At 40.5% G+C, this 27,377-nt stretch overlaps 1 protein-coding gene and 1 pseudogene across 2 annotated transcripts in view; one reads left to right on the forward strand and one right to left on the reverse strand.

Moving 5' to 3' along the window:
* The window catches only part of METAP1 (methionyl aminopeptidase 1), a 67,454-nt gene that overhangs the window by 4,664 nt on the left and 35,413 nt on the right, over window positions 1-27,377 (forward strand). The window lies entirely within an intron of this gene.
* LOC130541483 (activator of basal transcription 1-like) lies at window positions 22,290-25,158 on the reverse strand (annotated as a pseudogene).

Below are 27,377 nucleotides of genomic sequence, written 5' to 3' on the forward strand. Positions count from 1 at the left end.
TGTGTAAGAATTTTTTGAGGACAGAGGGTGTGTTTTACTCATTTTTGTATTTTCCAAAGTGCCTTGCCCACAGTAGGCCCTCATTTCCTTACATGAAAGAAAAGACATCAGTGGGCTTGCAATGGAAAACAAAGAAATTCTGTATTTACGTTATCCTTTGTAAACACTGAATAGTATAGTATATTGTTGATACACTCATTTATTTGCTTATGGTTGAATTTAGTTACTTTTCAGTTTTTTAGCTGATGTTTAACTTTGTGAATAGCATAGGGCAGTTGCTGTCTCCTCTGGTTAGAGGATCAGCTGGGAGGGACCTGAGTGATCTGTAACTATTTATATTTATAAGGCATAAAAGGTAGTAAGCATAGTGTAAGTGGAAGGAGACCTGGATTTTGCTCCCATGACCTTGGGTAAGTCCCCTCCTTTGCTTAATGAAGCATCCTCTTCAATGGAGTTGAGCAGAAGGTGACTAAGAGAGCATCCAGGGTGCCTAGTAGAGCATATAGTAAATTTGGGCCTTATTGTGCATATAACCTCATATGTAATGTTATTAAAATCAGTACCAAGGAAGGCTTAAAAATCTTTGAGGGGAAATGTTACTTGTTTATGAACATTTTTGACAAATCCAATAATAGGTTCTTTAAAAGAAGTGGTAGGTAACATGATTAACTGAATCCAGGAAGAAAGTCTTTTTTTTTTTTTTTTTTTTTTTTAAATAACAAGACAGTTTTTCTTCTCTCTCTCTCTTTTTTTTTTTTTTTTTGAGTTGGGATCTTACTCTGTCAACCCAAGGTTGAAGTGCAGTGGCGTGATCTTGGTTCACTGCAACCTTCACCTCCCAGGCTCAAGTGATCCTCCTACCTCAGCCTCCCAGGTAGCTGGGAACACCAGTTTGAGCCACCACACCTGGCTAATTTTTTGTGTTTTTGGTAGAGACGGGATTTCACCATGTTGCCCAGGCTGGTCTTGAATTTCTGAGTTCCACTTTGCCTCAGCCTCCCAAAGTGTTGTCTATACAGGTGTGAGCCACTGCACCTGGCTGGAAGAAAGTCTTGTTGAGCATCTTGTAGGTTGGAGTTAGAAGGTAGAGAAGGAATTGCCGTTATAACATGCAGTATCTTTGAAATGCAACCCTGCCCTCTGAAACTTTCTCTGTCAGTAACAACATTCCTGCCAGTGCAGGGTGTTTCTGGAATTCATCTTCATTAAAGGAGATATTATCATGTTCTGCGTTTTTATTTATAGGGATTTTCTTTAAATTCCTCATGTCACTTCAGACCACCCTTAAACACTCCTGTAAGTTAGCTGAGTTTAGGTACAAACGTCATAGCTTCTTATAAGCAAAAAGATAGGATGAGGTAAAGAGAAATTATGAGTCTTTTTAAAACAAAACAAAAATAATTTCATAAATTGTTTATTGTAGAAAAATAGAAAATATGTGTGAAGATAATCAATTACCCAGAGATGATTTCTATGACATTTTGGTGTGTATTCTTAAGAACATATTTGCGTATTTATTCATGTGCACATAGTTGTGTATGTTTTTACAAAAATGGCAACCATAATACATATCATCTTAGAGAATTTTCTCATCCTTATGTCTTAACCAGTGTTTTGGTAGTGTCATGTCATGGCTACATTTACATGATCCTTTATAAAGACTGTTTTGGGTGTACTGTCATTTGTTTATTCACTTATAGTTGAATTTAATTTCTTTTCAATTTTTTAGCTTCTGTTTACTCTTCAATAAATGTTCCTCGAAAATTTAAATCATTTTGACTTAGGAACATATAATAATGGTACAGGATTTGGTACATGAACCCAGAATTGAACTATCCTAAGCTAATTCTATATCCTTGTCCAGAACAGTGGTTCTCACAGTGTAGTTAGTGGATTATTGTTGGTTTGAGGGCCTTCTGGTCATCTATGAAGTTTTGGCATGAAATATACCTGCATTACAGTAGAATTTGTAAAACAACAATAACAAAAAAATGAGCATCATTTGGTTGGTAGGCAATCAAAAGTTATACCAGTCTTTGAGTTACCTTTTTGGAAATTGAAGTGCTATAGGAAATGTGATCTTATACTGTTCACTTAGTTTGTGGATTGAAATCAAGTTTTAGTCATGGTTTTTTAAGGTGAATCTTTTTCATGTTTAGCATATTTGCAAAATTTTAGTTAAGTTTTAGTAAATTTCATAGGAGTGACAGACATAAGTGCATAGCTAAGCTCATTCCAGCTCTAGATATTCGGAAGAAGAGCAGTGGCACGGTAACTCCTTCTGTAATTGTCTTTGGTATTACTGCAATAGCAAACACTTTTAGATAGATATTAAATAGGCAGAAATACTTTATAAAGCAACCGTTGAGCTTCATTCTGTATCAAATGTTTAATGTAATGGAATATAAATGTAATTACAACCCTTTGTGCTTGATCCTGAACTTCGCCTGACCTCACAGTTTTAACATGAAGCATTCTTTTATTCATGCTTGGGCAGGTAGTGCTCCCAGCTCAACAATTATAAGTCTTTTCCTTTGATTTCCTTGATTGGTATCAGTCTTGTCTCTGGGTTTGAATAAAGAGCAATTCAAAACACTCTGTAAACGAGGCCTGCCTTTCTCATTGTGTGTGCATGTGTGTGTGGGGCACCTTATGGATGAAACTAGGATAGGGAACCCGTGGAACTTCTCATGCTTTGTAAGTTGTAAATAAGTTCTCTCCTGTTTTTATCTCCAGTAACCTGACTTATTGCAAGGCTCAGTAAAGATTTCTTCCCGATATACCAGAGCTGTGCCATGTCTGTTGGAAAGCATTTCTAAAAACCCTGTTAAGGCCAGGCGCGGTGGCTTATGCCTGTAATCCCAGCACTTTGGGAGGCTGAGGCGGGCAGATATCTTGCTACGAGATCAGCCTGGTCAACATGGGGAAACCCCGTTTCTACTGAAAATACAAAAATTAGCTGGGTGGTGATGGTGCATGCCTGTAATCGCAGCTACTACTCAGGAGGCTGAGGCACAAGAATCTCTTGAACCTGAGAGGTGGAGTTTCAGTGAGCTGAGATTGCGCCACTGCACTCCAGCCTGGGCAACAGAATAAGACTGTCTCAAAAACAAACAAACAAACAAAAAACAACAAACCAAGAAAAGCCCCTGTTAATTGGGGTCTGCTATCTGCTAATGTGGCATTTATCTGGGTCACAGGCTCAAGCCTTTAAAGAGTGGTTAGGATATAAATGATAAGTGAAATTGTAACTTTAGCAACTTCCCTTACCATTATAAAGTGGGAGGCAACAGAGACTTCTCTGTGTTTTGAATGTGTGTTTAATGATTCTTCTGTGATTTAAGTGCAAAACGCAAACCAATCTTTGCATCACATTCTGAAGGTTAACCCTGTCTTATCCAGCAAGTTACAGGCTTAGTCGTTCAATAAAATAGGTAAATGTAAGTTCCGTTAGGTTTTAAAAAGTCATAACTTTTTTTTGTCTTCTGAGTGGGGATTTATGTTATTACTGATTATTTCACTAACTGGTAATAGGGATGGGATTGACTATTAGAATACTGTTAACTTCTCACTCCACTAAACAAATGATAGAGAAAAAATGTGAATGTTGTTACATGAATAATTTAATATTGCTTTTGAATTAAAGTTTTAAGGACCATAAAGTCAGGATCTATAGATGTATGTTTTCTAAATTGTTTTTGATATTGAGTAGAATAAAAATATTAGTAAATGTTTGGGGAAAAAACTCAAACTTTTTTCCCTCTGTTCTCATACCACAACAGTCATCAACACAGATGATTTCTGTAACCAAACCTATGGGGGTTTCTCCTCACCACCAAGCGAGCAATCATTTCTGCAGTGGACACCAACTGGGTGTCCTTTAGTTCATTTCCTACACTGTTTGACTGGATATAGTGTCAGATCCCAGAGATAGAGGGCTTAGTCCTCGAAGCTGCCCCTTTCCCTCCCTGTTCAGACACCAGTCACGAGTTTGGGCCTCCGGAACTTAAAACTTTACTGGCTTCAAGTTGGGGTTCTCATGGCTCCCCCTCTTTGGGTTTGGTTAATTTGCTAGAGCAGCTCACAGAACTCAGGAAAATACTTATTTTACTAGTTTATTATAAAGGATATTGCAGAGGATACAGATGAAGGGATGCATAGGGCAAGGTATTGGGGAAGGGATGCCAAGCTTCCATGAGTTCAGTGTTCAGTTAGCTATTTGGAAACTCTCTGAACCCAATCCTCTTGGGTTTTTATGGAAGCTTCATTCCTTCAGGGTATATGGGGTGGGACCCTCTCTGGAATGAGAGTCTTATGACCCACATCACAAAGGTGGGGGTTAGACACTTGCCTTCAGGTAGGGTGAAAGGAAGAGAGCAGGAGAAGGTTGGAGAGAGTCTGTTTCCTGAGGCCTAAAGCACCCAACAATATAACGAGACTGCAACAAGGCTAGGGGAGTTATTAGCCAAGGAACTGTGGACAGATACACACACACACACACACACACACAAAATAACACAGCAAATCATCCACGGGATCTAAAGAAGCATGATATAGTAAATGCCTATATACCTACCATCTAACTTATTAAAAAGAACGTTACCAGGAAAACAAGTGAAAACGAAGGCTCCTTTTTCTTTGTCCCTCATCCAAGAGGTATTCCATATCCTGAATTTTGTGTTTATCATTCATTTGCATTTCCATGTTTGATTTCTTAAAAAATGTATTTTTAATGTTTTTGAAATTTTTTTTACCAACAAAATGATTACCTGTATTCTTCTACAACATGTGTTTTTTTTGTTTGTCATTATGTTCCTGAGATTTATCCGTTTCACTGTAGCTCTGGTTCATTTTCATTGTTTTCACTGCTATGTGATATTCCAATGAATTAATATATCATAACTTTTTCATTCTTCTGTCAATGGAAATTTGGGTTGTTACAGTTTTTCTATTATAAATAGTCCTGCTCTAGACATTCTTGTGCCTAATTCTTGGTGCCTGTTTGCAAAAATTTCTCTTGGGTATACCCCTAAGGAGTAAATTTTTTGGGTCATAGGATATGTGTTTAGCTTTACTTTGATGATACCAGATTGTTTTCCAAAGTGGTTGTACTTCAAAATAAATAATTGGGACATAATTAAAGTAAAAAGCTTCTGCACAGCAAAAATAATAATAATCACAGTAAACAGACAACCTGTAGGGAGAAAATATTTGCAAACTATGCATCTGACAAAGGACTAATACCCAGAATCTACAAGGAACTCAAACAAATCAGCAAGAAAAAAAAATCAAATAATCTCATCAAAAAGTGGGCAAATGACCTAAATAGAATTTTCTCAAAAGAAGATATGGCCAACAAACATATGAAAAAATGCTCAATGTCACTAATCATCAGGGAAATGCAAATTAAAACCACAATGAGATACCACCTTACTCCAGCCAGAATGGCCATTACTATAAAGTCAAAGAACAATAGATGTTGGCATGGATGTGATGAAAAGGGAATACTTAAACACTGCTGGTGGGAATGTAATTTAGTACAACCACTGTAGAAACCACTGGGTATCTATCCAAAGGAAGAGAAGTCATTATATAAAAAGACACCTGTATATGTATGTTTATCGCAGCACATTTCACAATTGCAAAGATAGGGAACCAACCTAAGTGTCAGCTGATGAGTGGATAAAGAAAATTTGATATATATACATCATGAAATACTCCCCAGCCATTAAAAAAAGAATGAAATAATATCTTTTGCAGCAACGTGGAAGGAACCAGAGGCTGTTATTCTAAGTGAAGTAACTCCGGAATGGAAAACCAAGTACCAGGTCGTCTCACTTACAAGTAGGAGCTAAGCTGTGGGTACTCAAAGACATTCGGAGTGGTATAATGGACTTTGGAGACTCAGAAAGGGGGAGGGCTGGCTGGGGGTGAGGGATAAGAAACTACACATTTAGTACAATGTACATACTAGGATGACTGCACTAAAATCTCAGACTTTAGCATTAAACAAAAAACAAAAATGGTTGTACTTATAGAGAGTTTATGTTGTTTCATATGCTAGCTAGGACTTGTTGTTAACAGACTTTTTATTTTTGCCAGTCCGGAGTTGTGTATTACTCATGAACAGCAGTGTTCACTGGGCTATTTGCATCAGTACACTTGCAAAAATTTAAAAGGGTTTAACTGTCTTCAAGGGGCTTATGCTATTCTTGTATAGACAAGAAGTACTGGAAAAAAGATAAATAACAGGGAAGTGCTAGTGAATGTTATAGACAAGGAACTATGTTTTCCTTGAATTTTTTATAATTTTACTGAGTTTCTCTAGCTTTTTACTGTGACAAATTTCAAACAAATAGAAAAGTTTAAAGAAGAATATAGTATAATTGCAGTATACTCATCACCTAAGTTAACATTTTGCTGTATTTGTTTTATTTATGTGTGCTTGTATGTGTATTGGGTGTGTGTGTATATGTGTATTTGTTGAAATATTTTGGGAATAAGACACAGAAAACACGACACTGAATCTATTAAATATTCGGCAAACATTTTCTAATGACAAGGGCATTCTTAACTATAATACTGTTATTACACCTAAGAAGATTAACAAGAATTCTCTGATTTCATCTAATAGGCCAATCTTACTTAAATTTCTCAATTATCTCCCAAATGTCATCCATAAAAGCTTTTTTGTTTGTTTTGCTTTTTGATTATAGAATCAGGAACCTATCAAAGCTCACATATAGCATTTGGCTGTCATGTCTCTTAATTTAGAATAGTCCTCATCTTATTTTCATGATACTAGCTTCTTCAAGAGGCTAGTCAGTTGTCTTGTAGAATGTTACACATTTTTGATTAACTATTTCCTCAAAGTGTCTTTAAGTTGTTCTTTTGTCCCCTGTAGTTTCTGTAAGCCAGAAATCAAGCCCAACTGCTGTTAGATTTGTGAAACACTTTTTTTTTTTTTTTGCGACAGGGTCTCATTCTGTTGCCCAGGCTACAGTGCAGTGGTGTGATCATGGCTCACTACAGCCTCAACCTCCTGAGCTCAAGTGATGCTCCCGCCTTGGCCTCCTGAGTAGCTGGGACCACAGGCATGCCACCATGCCTGGCTAATTTTTGTACTTTTTGTAGAGATGGAGATCTCCCTATGTTGCCCGGGCTGCTGTCTCACTCCTGGGCTCAAGTGATCTGCTTGCCTCGGCCTCCCAAAGTACTGGGATTACAGGTGTGAGCCACTGCGCCTGACCGTGAAACGCTGTTGACAAGACTCATAGGTGATGTTATCCACTTCACATTTCATCACATCAGGAGGCACAGAGTGGCTGGTGGTTCTGTTCCTAGCAGATCACCATTGATTGCACAGGTACTTTTTTTTAACCTCACAATTGGCATTTAATCTGTGGGATGATATTCTGGCACTTGGAGAGTATGCATTTTCTCAACAATCTTTCTCTGAGTGGTTTTAGCATTGCGATGATCCTTACCTGATAATTATTTCAGTGGAGGTTGCAAATGGTGATTTTCTCCCTAAGTCTGTCATTCAATAGCTGATCTTTTTTTTTTTTTTCTGTAAGGAAGAGTTTTCCCTCATCAACTGGTAAATGAACTACATTCCACCATTCCTACCAAGAAGATAGAAATGGTTGTGTACTGGGCACTAACCAGTAGTTGCAAATGTTTGTTGTTTTCAATTAGGAGCTTTGGATTGTTTTCTTTTTCATGTTCAAATTGTCTCAAATTTGATTAGTGTTATCACCTTTAAAGTGGCTTCTATATCCTTTTGAGTCTCCTCCATTACTCTCTGATTGCTTCCTAGCTCTCTGGCATATGATAAAACACATTCCCTAATACTTTCCCAGCCCCAGATCTGCAATCAGTCTTGTTTCTAAGCAGCCCTGGTTTCTGGCAGGAATGTTTTTAGAAATCTACATCTGAGTGCTAGGTATGCTTCCTCCTGTAATGTCCTTGCCTTTAGAAGAAGGGGTAGTGACATCTTCAAGGAACATTGCTGATGTGGAGGACACAGATAAAACAGCTAAAGAATAGTTTTTAAAAGCAGCACACTAAGTAGCTGAACAATGTACTAGGTAAAGACAGGCTTTGAAACGCCTCATGAAGGAGTTAAGAACTGAATTTTGATAAATAGGTGTGAAAATCAAATAGATGAGTAGGTAAATAAAATGGTATATATTAAGGTGAAGGAGAGGACATTCTCTGCAGGGAAAGGATGTATTTATGGAAGTAGGAGCAAGCTGAGGCATGTAGGTAATAGCAAGTAGATTAGCAGCTTTACTTTAAGGAAGAGTCCAAGTACAGAAATATAAGGAAATGAAATGATCGTTAGTAGGGATAGAGACCTTGCTGTTCAGTTGAGTATTTTTTTTCCAAAATGTAAATATTTCCTGTTAAATATATTGTTATAAAAAGGAGTACATGATCTTTGCAGAAATTTAAAACAGAAGTGTGTTAGGTGAAAACTATCGTAATTCTAGCATCCTAAAACCAAAGCATTGTTTGGTTTCTTATCTTTCCAGATTTTTACATATGTACTATATACAGATTAAGAACATGGATGCTGTCTTAAGAGGGCCTGCATTCAAAACTTGGACTTGTCATTAATTACCCCTGTGTTTTTTGGACATGTTAATCTGTGCCTCAGCTTTCTCATCTGTAAAATGAGATATCTGTGATAATAGTACCTACGTCTTGGTAGTGGTGTGAGGATTAATTCTCTGCCTAATCAGTGCTTGGTATGTAGTAAAATCTCAAATGTTAGCTGCTGTTTTTTTTCTTTCAAAATAAAATAGAATTGTTGCTCTGCATTATATACACCTATACAGTTTTGTAATTTACCATTTTTTACATATCTTTAAAAAATTTGTTATAAAAAACATTTAATTTTACTGTCTTAATTATTTTTATGTGTATAGTTCAGTAGTGTTAAGCATATTTATGTTGTGAAACAGATCTCTAGAACGTTTTCATTTTGCAGAACTGAACTCCATAGCAACTCTCCTTTGTCCTGTTTCCCAAACCCCTGGTAACTACTGTTCTACTTTCTGTATGAATTTGACTACTTTAGACATTTCATATAAGTCAGATTACACAATATTTGTTCTTTTGTGACTGGCTGATTTCACTTAATGCCCTGAAAGTTCCTTCTTGTTGTACCCGTCACAGGATTTCCTTTGTAAGGCTGCATAGTATTTCATTTTATGTGTACCGCATGTTGTGTTTATCCATTCTTCTCTTGATGGACATTTGGGTTGTCTCTACCTCTTGGTTATTGTAAATAGTGCTTATGAACATGAGTGTGCAAATATTTCCTTGAGACCCTGCTTTCAGTTCTTTTGGATCTATACTCAGAAGTGGGATTGCTGGATCACGCGATTATTTGTTTTTAGTTTTTTGAGGAGCAGTCATTCTGTTTTCTATAGTAGTTGGATTGTTCTACAATTCCAACACAATGTACAAGGGTTCCGATATCTCCATATCCCCACCAACATTTGTTCTTTTCTGTTTTGTTTTTTTCATAGTAGTCATCCTAATGGGTATGAGCTGATACTTCATAGAGGTTTTGATTTGTACTTTTCTGATGATTAGTGATGTTGAGCACGTTTCATATGCCTGTTGGCTAGTATATATCATCTTTGGAGAAATGTCTGCTTAAGTCTTTTGCCCATTTTAAAAATTGGGTTAATTCATTTTTTGATGTTATGTTGTAAGAGTCTTAAAATATAATCTAGATGTCAACCCATTACCAGGTATGTTATTTGCAAATCTTTTCTCCTATTCCTTAGGTTACCTTTTACTCTGTTGATTGTGTCCTTTGATGAACAAAAGTGTTTTAAGTTTGAGTAGTCTCATCTGTCTGTTTTTGCTTTAATTGCCTGTGCTTTTGGTGTTATCTCCAAACAATCATTGCATAGTCCATTGTCACAAAGTGATTTCCCCATTTCCCTTATGTTTTCATCTAGGAGTTTTATAGTTTTGGGTCTCATGTTCAGGTCTTTAATCTCTTTTGAGTTAATTTTTATATATGGTTAAGATAAGGGCACAACTTTATTCTTTGGCATTTGGATCCAGTTTTCCCAACAGTGTTTATTGAAGAGACTATTCTTTGCCTGTTGGCACCCTTGTCAAAAATCATCTGAGGCCAGGTGTGGTGCCTCACACCTGTAATCCCTGCACTTTGGGAGGCTGAAACTGGAGGATTGCTTGAGCCCAGGAATTCGAAACCAGTTTGGGCAAGATGGTGAAACCCTTTCTCTACAAAGAATACAAAAATTAGCCAGGCGTGTTGGCATGCGCTTGTAGTGCCAACTACTTGGGAGGCTGAGGCAGGAGGACCCCTTGAGCCCTAAAGAGTTTGAGGTGGCAGTGAGCTATGATTGTGCCACTGCACTCCAGCTTAGGTGACGAGGTGAGACCCCATCTTTAAAAAACAAAAACCTCCCAAAAAACACACATGACCAAATACACAAGGATTTATTTCTGGATTCTGTTCCATTTGTCTGTGTATCTGTTTTTATGCCAGTATTACACCATTTTCATTACTGTAGCTCTGGTATGTTTTGATATCAGGAAGTGTGAGTCTTCCAAATTTGCTCTTTTTCAGAATTGTTTTGGCTATTTGGGTCCCTTGAGATTTCATATGAATTTTAGAATTTTTTTCAATTTCTGCAAAATATGCCATTGGGATTTGGTAAGGATTGCATTGAATCTGTAAACTGCTTTGGGTAATATTGATATCTTAACCTTATCGTTTTCAGATACATGAACATGGGATGTCTCTCTATTTGTGTTGCCTTTACTTTCTTTTGGCAACGTGTTGTAGTTTGCATTATACAAGTCTTTTAACCTCCTTAGTTTAGGTTTATTTCTAGGTATTTTATTTTTAATGGAAATTTATTTTTAAATGGAATTGTTCCTTAATTTATCTTAAAATTATTCATTGTTAGTGTATAGAAATGCAACTGATTTTTGTGTTGATTATCCTGCAACTTTAGTTTATTAGCTCTAACAGTTTTTTTTTTTTAATGAAATCTTTAAGGTTTCTACATGTATAAGATCATGTCATCTGTGAGCAGAGATAATTTTACTTCTTCCTTTTTAATTTGGATGCCTTTTATTTCTTTTTCTTGCCTAATTGCTCTGGCTAGGACTTCCAATACAATGTTGAATAGAAGTGATGAGAGCTGGCATCTTTATCTTGTTCCTGGACTTAGATGAAAAGCTTTCTGTCTTTCACCATTGAGTTTGATGTTAGTTATGGGCGTCTTATATATGAGCTTTGTTATGTTGAGGTAATTTTCATGTATTCCTAGTTTGTTGAGTGTCTTTATTTTGAAGGAGTATCAGATCTTGTCAGATGGTTTTTCTGAATCAATTGAGATGATTATGTGATTTTTATCCTTCATTCTGTTAATGTGATGTATTAAATTGATTTTTGTTTTTGAATATTCTTGCATTCCCGGAATAAATTCCACTTGGTCATGGTGTATAGTCCTTTCAGTGTGCTATTGAATTTATTTGTTAGTGTTTTGTTCAAGATTTTGCATCAATATTTATAAGGGATACTGGTCTTTAGTCTTTATCTGGCTTTGGTATAAGGGTAATGCTGGTTTCAAAGTATGAGCTTGGGCTGGGCGTGGTGGCTGATGCCTGTAATCCCAGCACTTTGGGAGGCTGAGGCAGGCGGATCACCTGAGGTTGGGAGTTCGAGACCAGCCTGACCAACATGGAGAAATGCCATCTCTACTAAAAATACAAAATTAGCCAGGCGTGGTGGCATATGCCTGTAATCCCAGCTACTCGAGAGGCTGAGGCAGGAGAATTGCTTGAACCTAGGAGGCGGAGGTTGCGGTGAGCAGAGATCGCTCCATTTCACTCCAGCCTTGGCAACAAGAGTGAAACTCCATCTCAAAAAACAAAACACAACAAAAAAAAATGAGCTTGGAAGTTTTCTCTCCTCCTTTTTAGTTATTGAGTCTTATCTCTTTTCTTCGGTAGTCTAGCTAAGGGTTGGCCACTTTCTTTTCATTGTTTTTATTTTTTGGGGTAAAGATGGGGTCTTGCTGTGTTGTCCAGGCCAGTCTTGCATTCCTGGCCTCAGGCAGTCCTTCCTACCTCAGTCTTCCTTATTGCCTATTAATTTCTAATATTTATTATTTCCTTCTGTTAGCCTTAGGTTTTATCTTTTCTTCTTTTTCTAGTTCTTGAGGTAAAAGTCGGGTTGTTAATGTGAGTTTTTTTTTTTTTTTTTTTAAGACAGTGTCTCGCTCTGTCACCCAGGCTGGAGTGAGGTGGCGCAATCTTGGCTTAGTGCAACCTTTGCCTCCTGGATTCAAGTGATTCTCTTGCCTCAGCCTCTCGAGTAGCTGCAGTGACTTACAGGTGCCTGCCACCACGCCTGGCTAATTTTTGTATTTTTGGTAGAGACAGGGTTTCACCATGTTGGCCAGGCTAGTCTCGAACTGCTGACGTCAGGTGATCTGCCCCGCTTGGCCTCCCAAAGTGCTGGGATTACAGGCATGAGCCACCACACCCGGCCGAGGTGTTTCTTTTTTAGTGTATATGTTTACAGCTGTAGACTTTCCTTTTAAAACATCTTTGGCTGTATCCCATAAAGTTTTTTTTTTTTTTAATAAAGATTTAAAGAGGTTTATTCTGAGCCAAATAAGAGCGACCAAGGTCTGTGACACAGCCTCAGGAGTTCTTGAAAACGTGTACCCAAGGTGGTTGGGTTACAGCTTGATTTTATACATTTTAGGGGGACAGAAGTTACAGGCAGACATTAATCTGTACATGTAAGGTGTGCACTAGTTTGGTCCGCAAAGGTGGGACAGCTTGAAGTGGGGTCTTCCAGGTCATAGGTGAGTTCAAAGATTTTCTGATTAGCAGTTGGTTGAAAGAGGCAACTTATTATCTAGGGGACTGGAATTAATAGAAAGGAGTGTCTGGATTAAAATAAGGGATTGTGAAGACCAAGGTTCTTACTATGCATCCCGTAAGTTTTGCATACTAATGTTTTTGTTTTTGTTTTTATTTGTGTTGAAGTTCCCTTGTGACTTTTTCTTTGACACATTGGATTGAGAGTATGTTTCATTTCCACATATTTGTGGATTTTTCACATTTCTAACTTACCTATTTTTTTAAAACCTAAGACATTGTAGACTTCTTTGCACATGTAAGATTAATTTCATTACTTCTTTCTTTTATGAAAATATTTTTATTCTCTATAAATACATTTGGAAGAAATTATTTCTTCCCAACCCAGTCCACCGCATTAACTGTCAATTTTTTCTACGTAAAAAAGATGCTAATACCACCCTCACCTGTGACTGCTAAACAGAAAAATATTGCCTGGACTAGGCATTATTCCCCTAGTTGGAAATAAAGGCTGTTGGGCATGGGAGTTTGATCTCGTAAAGAAATCAACACTGAGACAAAGGATCTCTTAGCAAGGCTGGTTTACTTTCTGCCGAAAGGGTGCACTCACCAGCAGTCCAGCCACGAGAGCACACCAAACAAAGGAGACGGGGACATTTATAACCTTTACATCCTGATGCAATCCCCTATGGCTGTGTCCCGTTCCCATTGGCTGGGATGGGACCTCACACTCTAAACTTAACTGGATTGGTTAATAATTTAAAACTTTCCTAAATAGGACGAAGGGAAAAAGGACAAAGAAAAGAGGAAGTTAGTGATGAGAGGTCAGAGGGGTTCCCAAATAAGGAATGGCATGTATCCTGATCTGGGACTCATTTAGCCTTATCTCAACCTACTGGAACAAGCTGGAGCAGCCTTGGAATACACACATACTAACATTTAACCGGGGAATGATAAATCTGTATGGATTTAAGAAACTTTGAGGAACTTCTCCATTCCTTTTAATTCCCTCCTCTTTTTGTTTTATAATTCTTCAAACTTGTCTAGCAAGTCTCTGCTTTGTTGTTTGGCTTGATCCCCTAATAAAAGCAACCTTTCCGAATAGGGTGGGGGAGAGGCAGAGGATAGATTATTAAGGGTTGTACTGATGAACCTTTGTACAAGCCGTCGAATACAGGGTATGACACAACATCCAATAAGTAGAAGTATACCTAACACAGTTACAGAGGAAGTGAGGATTGAGGTTAAGATATCTTTCCAATTTCCAAATCAGTTTTCTAGCCAGCTAGAGATGGGTTATTTATGCCAGAGTTCTTAGCTAGCTTGTTTGATAAAGCAGTAAGTCCCTCTGGGGCTCTTGTTATACTTCTATCTGGGGCTGTGTTATTTGGAATGAACGTGCAGTATTGGGTCTTAATCATTACACAAACACCACCTTTCTCAGCTAGCATCATATCAAGAGTGATTCTGTTATCCTGTGTCATTTGGCTAGTAGATCTTAATTCATCTGCAATTCCCCTGACCACTTTGGTGTAGTTAACTAATCATTGTTGATTATAGTAAATATAGTTTATCCAGTCTACATTTTTGTTTATCGTGACCCACCAAAATAACGTTGACTCGAGTCTAGCAGCTATCTGATCTCTGGCCTTAAATTCATCAGGAACCCCCCTTGCAACACCTGTCGCATCTAGGTGGATATGAGGATCAAAGGATCTGTAAGGAGCTCTTCTAGTGTGTTGGTGGTGGGGTGTTTCCTATTTTTGTTGATGAAATGCCAGGGTAAAAGGGATAGCCAATTGGACTAGAGTGCAAGTACCATTCCAGTTATATGGCGGAGTATCCGGTAAGTGCCCCCCGACATTACCACCATATGTCCCACTCAAGGATGGCTGATGGAGGCCTCATGGGTTAGCTCTTAGAAGTGCCTTACCTCCCTGCATCCTGTGAAATTTCCAAGGAATATTGAGTTCTCCTCCTGCCGTGAGAGGCATGAGGCAAACTCTGCTCTGGAAGATGGAGGCTGAATGGCCCTCGGGGGCTGACCCTCAGGGTGTTGTACTTCAGGATATAGCAGAGAGAGAGCTTGGCAAGATTCATCATTCCAGGCTGTAGAATCTTGAAAGAGAGCTACCACGCACTCCAAATCTGTCGCATGTGAAGAACACTTAAGTGGAAAGGGGACAATCTGGGCCTCTGGCTTACCGTGTGCACAAGTGTAACAGTCGCTTTTGTTTAGAGTGTGGACAGAATATTTAATCCGTTTTAACCAGGCATTTGCATCTTGATACCCTGTCTCAATAGCTAAAGTCTGCTTTAAGTCATTTACTTGTACTACTGATGCTTTTGTCTTATCATTTAGTAAAGGACTAATTGGGATAATAGAAGTTTGATTTAAAGTCGAGACTACTGGGGTTGGAGAAGGGAAAGGAGGAAGAGGGAGAAGGCGTATTTCAAACCTCCCTATCGGATCCTTCCCCTTTGACATTTGCCCAATACCGTAGGGATGGCCGATAGCTGGCTGATTATCTATATTAGAATTAAGAATAGGGTTACACTGATAAAGCTTACAATCAGGGGAAATGCTTCCTTATGTGAAATAAAGATTAGGCCTAAGCTCAGTACAAACCCCTCCTGTAGAGGTCCAGCCTCTGTATTGAGTGGTCCATAGAACATCATTCCAACTGCTGCAAGGCTGCCATTCGGTGGGAATGAAGAAGCGGCGTCTTGGCTGTAATTGATCGCATCTATGGGAGTGAGAGACTGTTAGATTAAATGGGGGACCAGGACATAGATATTTTTCTGAGGAGGCTAGTTGCCTTTGGTTATGTAGGTCCCCGCATGGCATCACTAGACAAGCATCAAAGGATATCACTTGAGATGATTCCAATCTAGTTATGTTAATAATAAAATGAGAGATAGTGAGAGGAAAGAAAGAAAAATAGAAATAAAGGTATGTTAGGTTCTTCTTAATTTTAACTTGGTGGGACTTGACCCGGGGACCACAATCCAGGATTCTGAGGGTGTCGACGCTTTCTTGACTCGAGTGTGATGGGTCCACCCCTTCTTGGCAGTGCGAACTGCGGTTTCGGTGGTCAATAACATGAGGTAGGATCCTTCCCAGGCTGGCTCGAGCCTGCCTTCCTTCCATCCCTTTATGAAGATGTGGTCTCCAGGCTGATGCGAGTGTACTGGGAATTCCAAGGGTGGTGCTTGTGCTAAAAGACCTTTGGTTTTAAGGGAAGAAAAAGTAGAGGAGAGTCCAAATATGTAATTTCTAAGGAACTGATCTTTGGTTTCAAAGGTAGGCACATCAGCTGAGGAATGTAAGTAAGGCAATCCATATAACATTTCATAGGGGGATGAACCTGTATCTCTTCGGGGAGCTGTCCTGATTCTGAATAAAGCAATAGGGAGGCATTTGGTCCATCGTAGATGAGTCTCTAAAATTTAGTTAGATGACTTGTCTGATTCATTCTTTCTACTCTCCTGGAGGAGGAGGGGTGCCACCGAATGTGGTATTCCCATTCTATGTCCAGCACCTGGGCCAGTTTTATCATAATGTGTGCCGTAAAGTGGGTCCCATTATCTGAGTCAACATTTTCTATTAATCCAAAACTGGGTATAATACGTTCAATTAAGGCCATCACTATATTACTGGCAGTGGCCTTTGAGAAAGGAGTGGCCTCTACCCAATGAGTGATATGGTCTGCTATCACTAATAGGTATTTTAGCCTACTGGCAGCATTTCAATATAATCAACTTGAACACTTTGGAATGGTCTTAGCCTAGGTGTTCTTCCTCCTAGAGGTAGTTTCTTTAGGGTCTGCTTATTAGTTTTCTTACAGATAATGGAGCTGTCAGTGACCTGTCTGGCCAGGGTGTAGATCCCAGTACATCCATAGACTGAGGACAGCGTCACATAGGGCCTGAGGGCCCCAGCATGTTCCTTGGTGTAAGTGGGACAGAACTTCTTTCATAAGGGGTTTGGAGAGCATCTCTCTCTGATCTGGGAGAATCCATCTCCCTTCTGTATTTTCTTTAGCCCACATTTCGCTTAGTTTTTCCTTTTAGGCTGAAGAGAAAATAGGAGCTAATTTGGGGGAGAGGAGGGAGGGAGTTAGATGAAATATTTGTTTCACAGCCATTGCTGCTCTTTTGGCTACCTGATCTGCAAGATTATTACCTCGACTTTCAAATGAAAAGTCATGCTGGTGTCCAGGGACATGTACAATAGCTATTTCTCCTGGTAGCTGGAGATTATTTAAAACACAAGTCACTAATGACTCATGAGCAAGCTTTCGGCCTTGGCTGTTCATCAGGCCTCTTTCTGTCCCAATTTTTCCAAATGTATGCGCTACCCCAAAAGCGTACTTACAGCCTGTATAAGTGTTCCTATCTCATTTTCTAGATATTTAAGGGCCTGACTGAGAGCAAATAGTTCACAGCCTTCGGCGGAATAGTTATCAGGTAATTGCCCCGATTCAGTTTCCTCAAGAGTTTCTCCATCCACCACAGCATATCCACTGTGCCTGTTTCCATCAAACATCCGAGAGGACCCATCTAGGAACAAATGTTGTCTTGTTTTATAAGGGGTTTCAGATAGGTCTGGTCATACCTTGGTATCATAATTAAATCTAGATACAAATGTTCTGTTTGCAGCAATGGATTCCCTCTTAAGAATCCGGCAGGGTCGAGTGAACTATCAGTGGTTATAGTTAGATAATCTCTTTCTAATAGGATAGCCTCATACTTTAAAATCCTAGAATCAGTCAGCCATCTTTCCGCTTTTTGATTTAGGATGACATTGACCTTATGGGGTGTACTTACTGTTAAGTATCCCCCAAAGGTAATCTTTCTGCTTTCTTCCACTAATATGGCATTGGCTGCCACAGACTGGATGCACTGGGGACAGCCGCTGGCAACTGGATCTAAGACTTTGGACAGAAAGGCAACTGGTTGCCGGTGGTCTCCCTGTTCTTGAGTGAGTACTCCAAGGGCCTCTCCATTGTCTGTGCTAACAAAAAGATGAAAGGGTTTTTCTAAAGAAGGCAGGGCTAAGACAGGGGCAGATATTAATCATGCTTTTAATTCATTTATTTGGTCTACTTCATCAGAAGTCCTTATAAGTGGGTCTGGCCTATTTTTAGTTAATTTCTCATAAAGCAATTTACTTCTTAATGCATAAGAATCAATCCATAATCTACAGTATCCAGTCAATCCCAGAAATGAGTTCCTGTTTTGTTTGAGGCAGGGGCAAGGAGACATTTCCCTCGACCTGTTCAGGTCCTATTCTCCTTTTGGCCGTGCTAATTAGATGACCTAAATGTCTAACTTCTGTTTCTACATATTGGAGCTCTTCTTTGGAGACCCGCAGTCCCTTAGAGTATAAATGATTCAGGAAGTACACAGAGTATTCACTTACTTTTTCTATATCTTCTCCAGATATAAGTATGTCATCCATATATAGGATTAATTGTAAATGTGGTGGAGTGTCTGTCTTTCTAATAATCCTATCTAGAGCATGAGTAAAAATATTCAGTGAATCCTCAAATCCTGGGGCAATACTATCCACCGGTACTGCTGCTTCTGTCCTGTATGGGGGTCCTCCCATTTGAATGTGAATAGATCTTGGCTGTCCTCAGCCAAAGGACGTGCCCAAAAAGCATCCTTTAAGTCTATTACAGTAAACCATTGATGACTTTACAGAATTTTACTAAGGTTAATATATGGATTTGTCATAGTAGGGTGAGTGGTTTGAACTGTTTCATTTATAGCTCTGAGATCTTGTACTAATAGGTAGGATCCATCAGGCTTCCTGACAGGTAGGATAAGGGTATTATATGGAGACATGCAAGGCTCTAAAAGTCCATCTTTAATAAGGCCTTCAATCACAGGTTTTAGTCCTACCCGGCCTTCCAGGGAGATTGGGTATTACTTTCTCTGGGCTACTCCCCCTTGGAACCTTTAAATGTATTTGTATCAGGGGAATCCATAACTCCCTTGCTTTCCTTCTCTTGACCATAAATCCGGATGAATTTTCCTCTCATCAACAGTAGTTAGCAGGTGGAGAGAGGGAAGGAACCCCTTTGGCCCTACTTTCAGTCCAAGACCTAACTTTAGCATTAAGTCTCTTCCTAACAAATTAGTGCCTGCTTCAGGAATTAATGGAAATTGAATATTAGCTGCCTGATTTTTGTATCTGACTTCTATATCTTCTAGGATTTTGGCCTTAAACCTCTCTTCTTTCACCCCAGATAATAGTAGCTCTTCTGGAGAACAGCTGAGGCCACTTGGAGAAAAGCATAAGGAAGAACAAGTAGCTCCAGAATCAATGAGGAATGTTATTAGTTAATGGTTTGGTCCCACCTCCAAATTTATCAAGGGCTCTTTATGGGACTCAAGGTGGAAAAGAAAGAGCCCCTGACTCCCGTATTCTTCCTCTCCGAAGGTTGGCATGAGAGGAGGAATTTCCTCTGTGGCCTTTAGGTCAGGGCATTCTCTCTTAAAATGGCCTGTTTTTCCACATTTATAATACCTATCTTGTCCCCCTTCTTGTTCTATTCTGGAGATCCTTTGTTTTAGTTTCTCTTCATCTGCTCTACATCTCCATCCTTTATGACATATGCTGTGGTCTTCTCATGTTCCATTTCAACCTCGACCCCTGCCTCTCTGTGAGATGGCACCCCTGGACACTGGTCAAAATCTCATCCCAGGTATATTTGGTCCTAGTGAAATCCGCCAAAAAATTTTTGCCTTTTGCTTTTGTCTGTCTTCATCCTTCTCACGTATGCTTTCTCTGCTGCTGCTAAAAGTTCTTCAATTGACCGATTTTTCCACCTCTCTATCTTTTGTAGCTTCCTCACGATACCTGGCCAACTATTGGTAACAAAATGTAATTTTAACATACCTTGTCCTAGTGGACTGTCAGGATCTAAATCAGCATACCTTCTTATCTGCTCCCTTAGTCTAAAAAGTGCATAGGTCCCTCATCTTTCTCTTGTTGTTCATCAAAGGCCTTAGTGAGGTTTTGGGGTCTGGGTACAGACTCCTTGATACCTTTTATAATTAATTCTTGTAGATCCCTCATATTCTTCTGGTGAGCAGCATTATTATTATTCCATTGTGGGTCCCGAGCAGGAAATGTAACATCCGCTGCCGGAATATTTTGACTGGCAGGGTAATCACGTTCCCAGGCCCCCATAGCAGCTCTGCAGATCATGTTCCGCTCTTCCTTTGAAAAGAGGATACCCAGGATTGACATTAATTCAGTCCAAGTATATAGTTTGGAACCTAAAAACTGGTCAATTTCCTCTGCTACTCTCTCTGGGTCATCTAGCAAAGGCTTAAGCTCTTTCTTTAGACCTCGGACTTCAGAGGTGGTTAAAGGGGCGTTCATGAATCCAGTTGTACCCCTACCCTGTGGCACCTCCATTAGAGGGAAGAGCTGAGAAGCCAGCTCTTCGGAAGCGCAGGGAAAGGGAAAATTTTGAATATCCCTTCTACATTGTTTTATCTCTCTCTGAAGCCCTCTTTTTAAGGAGATATCAGAGGCTTCTGCCTCCGGAGCCTGAGGAGGAGGAGGCGGGACTACCACCTGAGGAGGAGGTGGGACTAACCGCTGCCTGAGGAGGAGGAGGCGGGACTAGAAAAGGAGGAAGATGGTTTAGGGGATCCCACTGGATATTCTCTTTTTACCCTCCTCCATCCCTTGCTTCAGATCCCCTAGGGGATAAAGAGAAACTGTCCCCAGCTGCCAGCACATGGCATAGTGTATCTCTTCTGAAGACATACAACTTTTGCTATTAACATACAGTATTAGAAGCTGGCAGACCCAGTCTTCATTCGAGCCATATTTTGGCCAGAAAACAGCAGGTTTTAAAATTGGCTCTTGAGTCCACAGAAAGCAACAATACTTGATCATTAGTTGCTTTTTCTTATATTTAGTCCTTTCATTTTCTTTCCAGTGTGTAAGCATAAGTCCTAAAGGACTATCAGGAGGGATTCAGTCTTTCTTGCCTCCTTCATTTCTGGCCTTGTTTCCAGTTGCAGGCCTACTAGAAGTATTCCCCATGTTGGGTGAGACTTTTTCCCAGTAGACTCAATCCCCCAGATCCTCCAGCTCAGGGATATCTTGTCTGCTCAAATGTATTTCCTCCTTTTCCCCGGGGATTAGCCTTCCCCTTTTTAGTGTTAGTTTCTTATTGCCTGTGTTCTCAGTTCCCTGGAGATAACTTTCTCCCCTCTGTTCCCTGTTCTGAAGATAATCCACATTCGTCTTACAGTCACTTTCTCTCAACCACAGTCATTCACTCACATACATCACACAACCCTTCAAGGAAGGACCACCAAAGAAGTACTTTGCCGCCCTCTAGCAGTTTTTCCTACCTTGGCTCATGCACGAGGTCTCCTGGTCCCGCGGTTTTAAAAGTCTCCTTGTCCCCTGCATTGCTGAGAATCCAGATGTATTCCTCGTACCAGGTGAGCCCTGGCTATCTCCCTGGGGCTGCCGCAACAGGGCGGCTGGGTGCCTCCCCACAAGAGAGGGCCAAGGACTGGAGGGGAAACAGTGTCCCCATACAGGCCACAAAATTGATGGGCACGGGAATTCGATGTTGTAAAGAAATCAACACCGAGACAAAGGATCTCTCAGCAAGGCTAGTTTACTTTCTGCAGAAAGGGTACACTCACCAGCAGTCCAGCCACGAGAGCACACCAAACAAAGGAGACAGGGACATTTATAACCTTTACATCCTGACACAATCCCCTATGGCTGTGTCCCGTTCCCATTGGCTGGGATGGGACCTCACACTCTAAACTTAACTGGGTTGGGTAATAATTTAAAACTTTCCTAAATAGGAAGAAGGGAAAAAGGACAAAGAAAAGAGGAAGTTAGTGATGAGAGGTCAGAGGGGTTCCCAAATAAGGAATGGCATGTATCCTAATCTGGGACTCATTTAGCCTTATCTCAACCTACTGGAACAAGTTGGAGCAGCCTGGGAATATACACATACTAACATTTAACCAGGGAATGATAAATCCTTTATGGATTTAAGAAACTTTGTAGAAGAACTTCTTCATGCCTTACAAGGCCCTTCCTGGGGGCAGGAAGTGAGATTCCAAGAGGACCCTATAGCAGTAGGCAACCAAGAGTCAAAACAAGCATATGCAGTAGTCATAATCATGCTAGTATGACAGTATGAATTAGCCAGGCATATATAGGAGTTTAGATGGGGGAATAGTGGAAGCCCACAAAACTTCCACGTTTGGGCCCTCACCAGAGACACTGGTCTAGAAACACAATAAAATGTCTGCCTGGGTAGTCACGATCATTCTATTATGAGGTAGACAGGAAACAGAGCAGGGCCAGGAGATGGAAGGGGCCTCCCTTGCCCTCAGGAGTCCCTGACCAGGGAAGATCCCTCCATGCTCTCTGAGGGTGGCGGGGCTCCAAAGATCCTGGCCAGGAGTGCTTTGTTGGAGTGGGCCTTGTCCTAGGCAGTTGCCAGGTGAGCCCATTCACACCCCGCTGGCTGTGCTGCTTTCCGGGCCCTCAGTTCCTGCTCAGTAGGACGTTGGGCAAATGTCCAGGAGCCATCTGGGTGAGCAAGATCCCCATCAACAGCAAGAAAGCATTGTCCCCATTCCACACTTTGAAGATAGAAGATGGTCTCACACTTGGCCTGAGCGACCTCCACTCTCAGGCGCTGCCTGTGTGCGCACCTGGCGCTCAAAGGCAAGGTGCTCGCTGTGGTGGGACCAGGTGAAATGGTGCAAGTACTTGAGATTCCATAGGTCATAATGGGAGGGGCTGCACCTGTGGGTACCCATAGGCGTGTTGTGTAGACTGGCCGCCACACTCTTGGCTATGCGCTTGTCACGGAACTCCACCCATCCCTCGGTGTAGTCCTTGCTGTGGTACTGCTTTTTTCCCTCCCACGGCTGCTGCTGCCTTCTTTTTGCGTCTCACAAACCAGTCCTCAGCCTGAAAGAACGCATCTGACCTCACCATAGGCACTGAGAAGGTTGCAGACATGTAGGGGCTGGAAGTGTGGTGGGATATGGCCCAGGTACACAATACCTGGCACTACCCGCTTCTTGCTGCCACAGGCTGCTTCTTTGGATTCCTCCTGCTCCTCCTCCACATCTAGTGTCTGGTCTGTCCCTTCCAGCGCCTTTGCTCTGTTGCGCCTTTTGCTCTGTTGCGGCCTTCTCCGATTCCTCTGCCTCCGTGTTGACTGACACGAGCAGCACGACCTAATTTCATTACTTCTAATGACTGCATAGATTCATTTGCATGGTTAAATCACAATTTAACCTATTTTATATTGATGTATATCTAAATTCTCTTTTTCACAATAGTAAGTAATGCTATAGTGAGCATTAAGTTGCATATGTTTTGCTCGTTTGTCAGATTATTTCCTTTGGTTAACTATTTGGAATTGAGCTACTGGGTCAAAGTATTTTTTTTTGTCTTTGCATATGTGTTTATATATTATTTGTAAGTATTTATATATATGTTATATCTTGATACATACAAATCCTTTTAGTTACCAGGTGACTACTCAGCATTCTTTCTAACATTGTATGGTGTGCTTATTTGCTCACACTCTCATCAACATGAATTGATGTTAGATTTGAGATGGTGGAAAAGAGAGAGAGGTAATACAGGATCTTAAGGTAATAGGACACATTATGGGTGGTCACATTATGAAAACCATTTAATGTTAATTCTAGCCACTACTTTAGGATGGTTTGGAATAGGAAAGAATTTGAGAGAGGTTCAAGATGGGGAGATACATTGTGAAGCCGTTGTAGTTTGGCAAGTCAGTGGGGCCTAAAATAAGGTGGGAGTTAGTTGCACTGGTTAATTTGATAGATACTAAAGTAGTGTAACCATACAATGGGTTCATCTTGCTTGCTGCCTAGACAGAGCTGATTATCAAGACAAGGGAATTGCAGTAGAGAAAGAGTTACTTATTCATGCAGAGCCAGCTGTGTGGGAGATGGGAGTTTTATTACTCAAATCAGTCTCCTCGAGCGTTTGGGTAAGGGAGGAGACTACTCCTCATATTGTCTTATGCCCAATTTCTGCCTCCAAAGAAAGAAGTAAAAACTAAAAGGCAGAAATGAAATCTACAAGCCCACAGCCCGGCGCCGCGCCCTGGGCCTGGTAGTTAAAGATCAACCCCTGACCTAACTGGTTATGTTATCTATAGATTCCAGACATTGTATGGAAAAGCATTGTAAAAATCCCTGTCCTGTTCTGTTGTGTTCTGATTATCGGTACATGCAGCCCCCAGTCACATACCCCCTGCTTGCTCAATTGATCATGACCCTCTCACGCGGACCCCCTTAGAGTTGTGAGCCTTTAAAAGAGACAGGAATTGCTCACTTGGAGAGCTCGGCTCTTGAGACAGGAGTCTTGCCGATGTTCCTGGCCAAATAAACCCCTTCCTTCTTTAACTTGGTGTCTGAGGGGTTTTGTCTGTGGCTCTTCCTGCTACAAGGGGATCAGAGTTTTTACGGATAATTTGGTTGGGGGGTGGGCAGTGAGTTGGGAGTACTGATTGGTTGGGTCGGAGATGAAATTATAGAGAGTCAAAGCTGTCCTCTTGTGCCGAGTCAGTTCCTGGGTGGGGGCCACAGGACCACATGAGCCAGTTTACTGATCTGGGTGATGGCAGCTGATCCATCAAGTGCAGAGTCTGCAAAATATTTCAAGCACTGATCTTAGGTTTTACAATAGTGTTGTTATCCCCAGGGGCGATTTGGGGAGGGTCAGAATCTTGTAGCCTCCAGCTGCATGACTCCTGAAACATAATTTCTAATCTTTTGGCTAATTTGTTAGTCCTACAAAGGCAGTCTGGTCTCCAGGAAGAAGGGTTTGGTTTGTGAAAGAGCTGTTATTGTCTTTGTTTTAAGTGGTTCCTAACCTGTTTGGCACCAGGGAAAAGTTTTGTGAAAGACAATTTTTCCATGGACTTGGGGGTGGTGGGGATATGGTTTCAGGATGAAACTGTTCTACCTCAGATCTTCGAGAATTAGTTAGATTCTCACAAGGAGTGTGCAACCTGGCTCCTTGCATGTGCAGTTCAAAATAGAGTTTGTGCGCTCCTATGAGAATCTAATGCCACTGCTGATCTGACAGGAGGTGGAGCTCAGGCTCCACCCGGTAATGCGGTAATAATGCCAGCCCATCTGCTGCTCACCTCCTGCTGTGTGGCCTGGTTCCTAACAGGCCACTGACCAGTAGCAGTCCATGGCCTGGGGTTTGGGGACCCCTGTTTTAAACTATAAACTAAGTTTTTCCCGAAGTTAGTTTGGCCTGTGCCCAGGAATGAACAAGTTTGGCCTATGCCTAGGAATGAACAAGGACAGCTTGGAGGTTAGAAGCAAGACAGAGTTGGTTAGGTCAGATCTCTTTCACTGTTTGAGTTATAATTTTGCAGTAGCGATTTCAGTAGGAAATAACTTGTTCTAGAAGTGAAATGAGAGCACCTTCTCTTAACTCTCTTTTCCTCTTCAGTGATTCACAGTACTGGAAATAAATAAGAATTACCTACATAGCAAATTCCCAGAGATTCTGATTGAATTTGAAGTGGGGAATAACATGGCTATTTATTTGTAAAGAAAAGCATTTCATAGGATTTTAATGAGGAGCCAGAGCTGAGAACCACACTATCCCATTTTAGCTTGTAAACCAAAAAAATAAAATTTGAACTGCCCACCACCCTGGCCCCCGGCAACCATCTGAATGGACTCTCCCTCCTTGGCCAGGGCACTCTAACCTGAAAGACTGGTTCAGGCCATGACTGGAAGTGGGATTTGGACGTGCCTCATTATACCCTTCCAGCATTAGCATCAACACAGAGCTTGAGTCTGATAAGAAATATTTACAGTCTATTTTCTCTGAAGCCTGTTATGTTACCTGGAGGCTTCATCTGCATGGTAAAAACCTTGGTCTCCACAACCCCTTGTCTTAACCCAGACATTCCTTTCTACAGGTAATAACACTTTCAACCAATTGCCAGTCAGAATATGTTTAAATCTACCTGTAACCTGGAAGGCTCCTTCCCCACTTTTGAGTTGTCCCACCCTTCCAGATGGAACCAGTTAAGTCTTACATGTATTGATTGATGTATTATGTCTCCCTAAAATGCATAAAAGCAAACTGTACCCTGGCCACCTTGGGCACATGTCATCAGTACTTCCTGAGGCTGTCACTGGTGCATCCTTAACTTTGGCAAAATAAACTTTCTAAAGTGACTGAGACCGGTCTCAGATATTTTGGGTTCATAAGCTCCTAAATTTAGTAAATTCCTGTTGGTGCTAAAGAAAAAAGCATGTTGTCTTGGATTGAAAACTAAAGTTTTACCTACTAGTTATAATAATGCTTTGGTGTTATTAAATAAGTGGAGAATAAAGTAGTAAAACAAAGTGCTGTTCAGCAAGTATTGAATAAGTACATGTGACATGTTAAGCTTGTGTGTGGAGTGAAGTGTGTACATTTTTTAGAGAAAGTAGCATTTGAAACGACCTAATGGAATGGGTAAAGCTTCTGAGGACGTAGTTATAACGGTGAGTGTTAGGATTAGGTAGGTCAGGGTTATACAAAGGGAAGAGATTGGGAAGTGTGGTGTTTGCCTGGGGACCTCTAAATCTAGGTTAGTTAGGTCTTTGGTTCATTTGTTAGAGATGAGGAGGGAAAGATTGCCCTGTTAAGGAGTCAGAAATTAACTCTTCAGAGAATGGATAGTCTTTCAGGATTTTGAGTATTCCTCTTCTACTGGGGAATAAGAGGAAGAAAAAGAGTGAAGTTGTGGTTTAGAGAAGGCACATTATTTAGGCTTAGAGAGTTCTTAGGAGATGTGGGAATATTTTGACACCATTAATGATGTTGAAGACCATGACTTGGTTGCCTCATGGCCCCAGTAAGGAAGAGAAAGATGGGTGTCCTTAAAGAGGTGAGAGGTGTTTATTATGAATATTTTGGTTACTTTATGCTCATATATCTTGAAATACAAGCCCTTAGCTAATGAATCTGTTTTGTGAGACAAGTCCTTAGTTTATTTAATGAGAATAATTCTATCAGCCCTCTTGTTAAAAAGCTAAGAATTTGATGGATGTTTCATGAACCAAGTATAAAGCACTCTGAAATCCTCTGAGGAGAATACAAGGCTATTTGAGTAGCTACTTTTCAGTGAATATACTGAATTTCAAAATATTAGTTAATGATGGCTGTGTAGACCCAAGGGAAAATTTCCCCTTTGCCCTTTGAAGGTTCACTGAAAAATCAACTTACAAAAACCAGATTAATAGGAGAAATGGTATACAAATTTATTAGTGTGCATGGGGAAGAATCACAGAATGATTGTCTAATAACCCACTGGGGTACAGATGCTTATTACCCTACTTCTTAGGGGAAAAGGAGATGGGGAAATGTGGATGTTTTTATGGGGATTGTAAATGATTTTTAGGGG

The sequence above is a fragment of the Pan paniscus genome, chromosome 3 (assembly GCF_029289425.2).
Source record: "Pan paniscus chromosome 3, NHGRI_mPanPan1-v2.0_pri, whole genome shotgun sequence".
NCBI classification, from domain to species: Eukaryota; Metazoa; Chordata; class Mammalia; order Primates; family Hominidae; genus Pan; species Pan paniscus.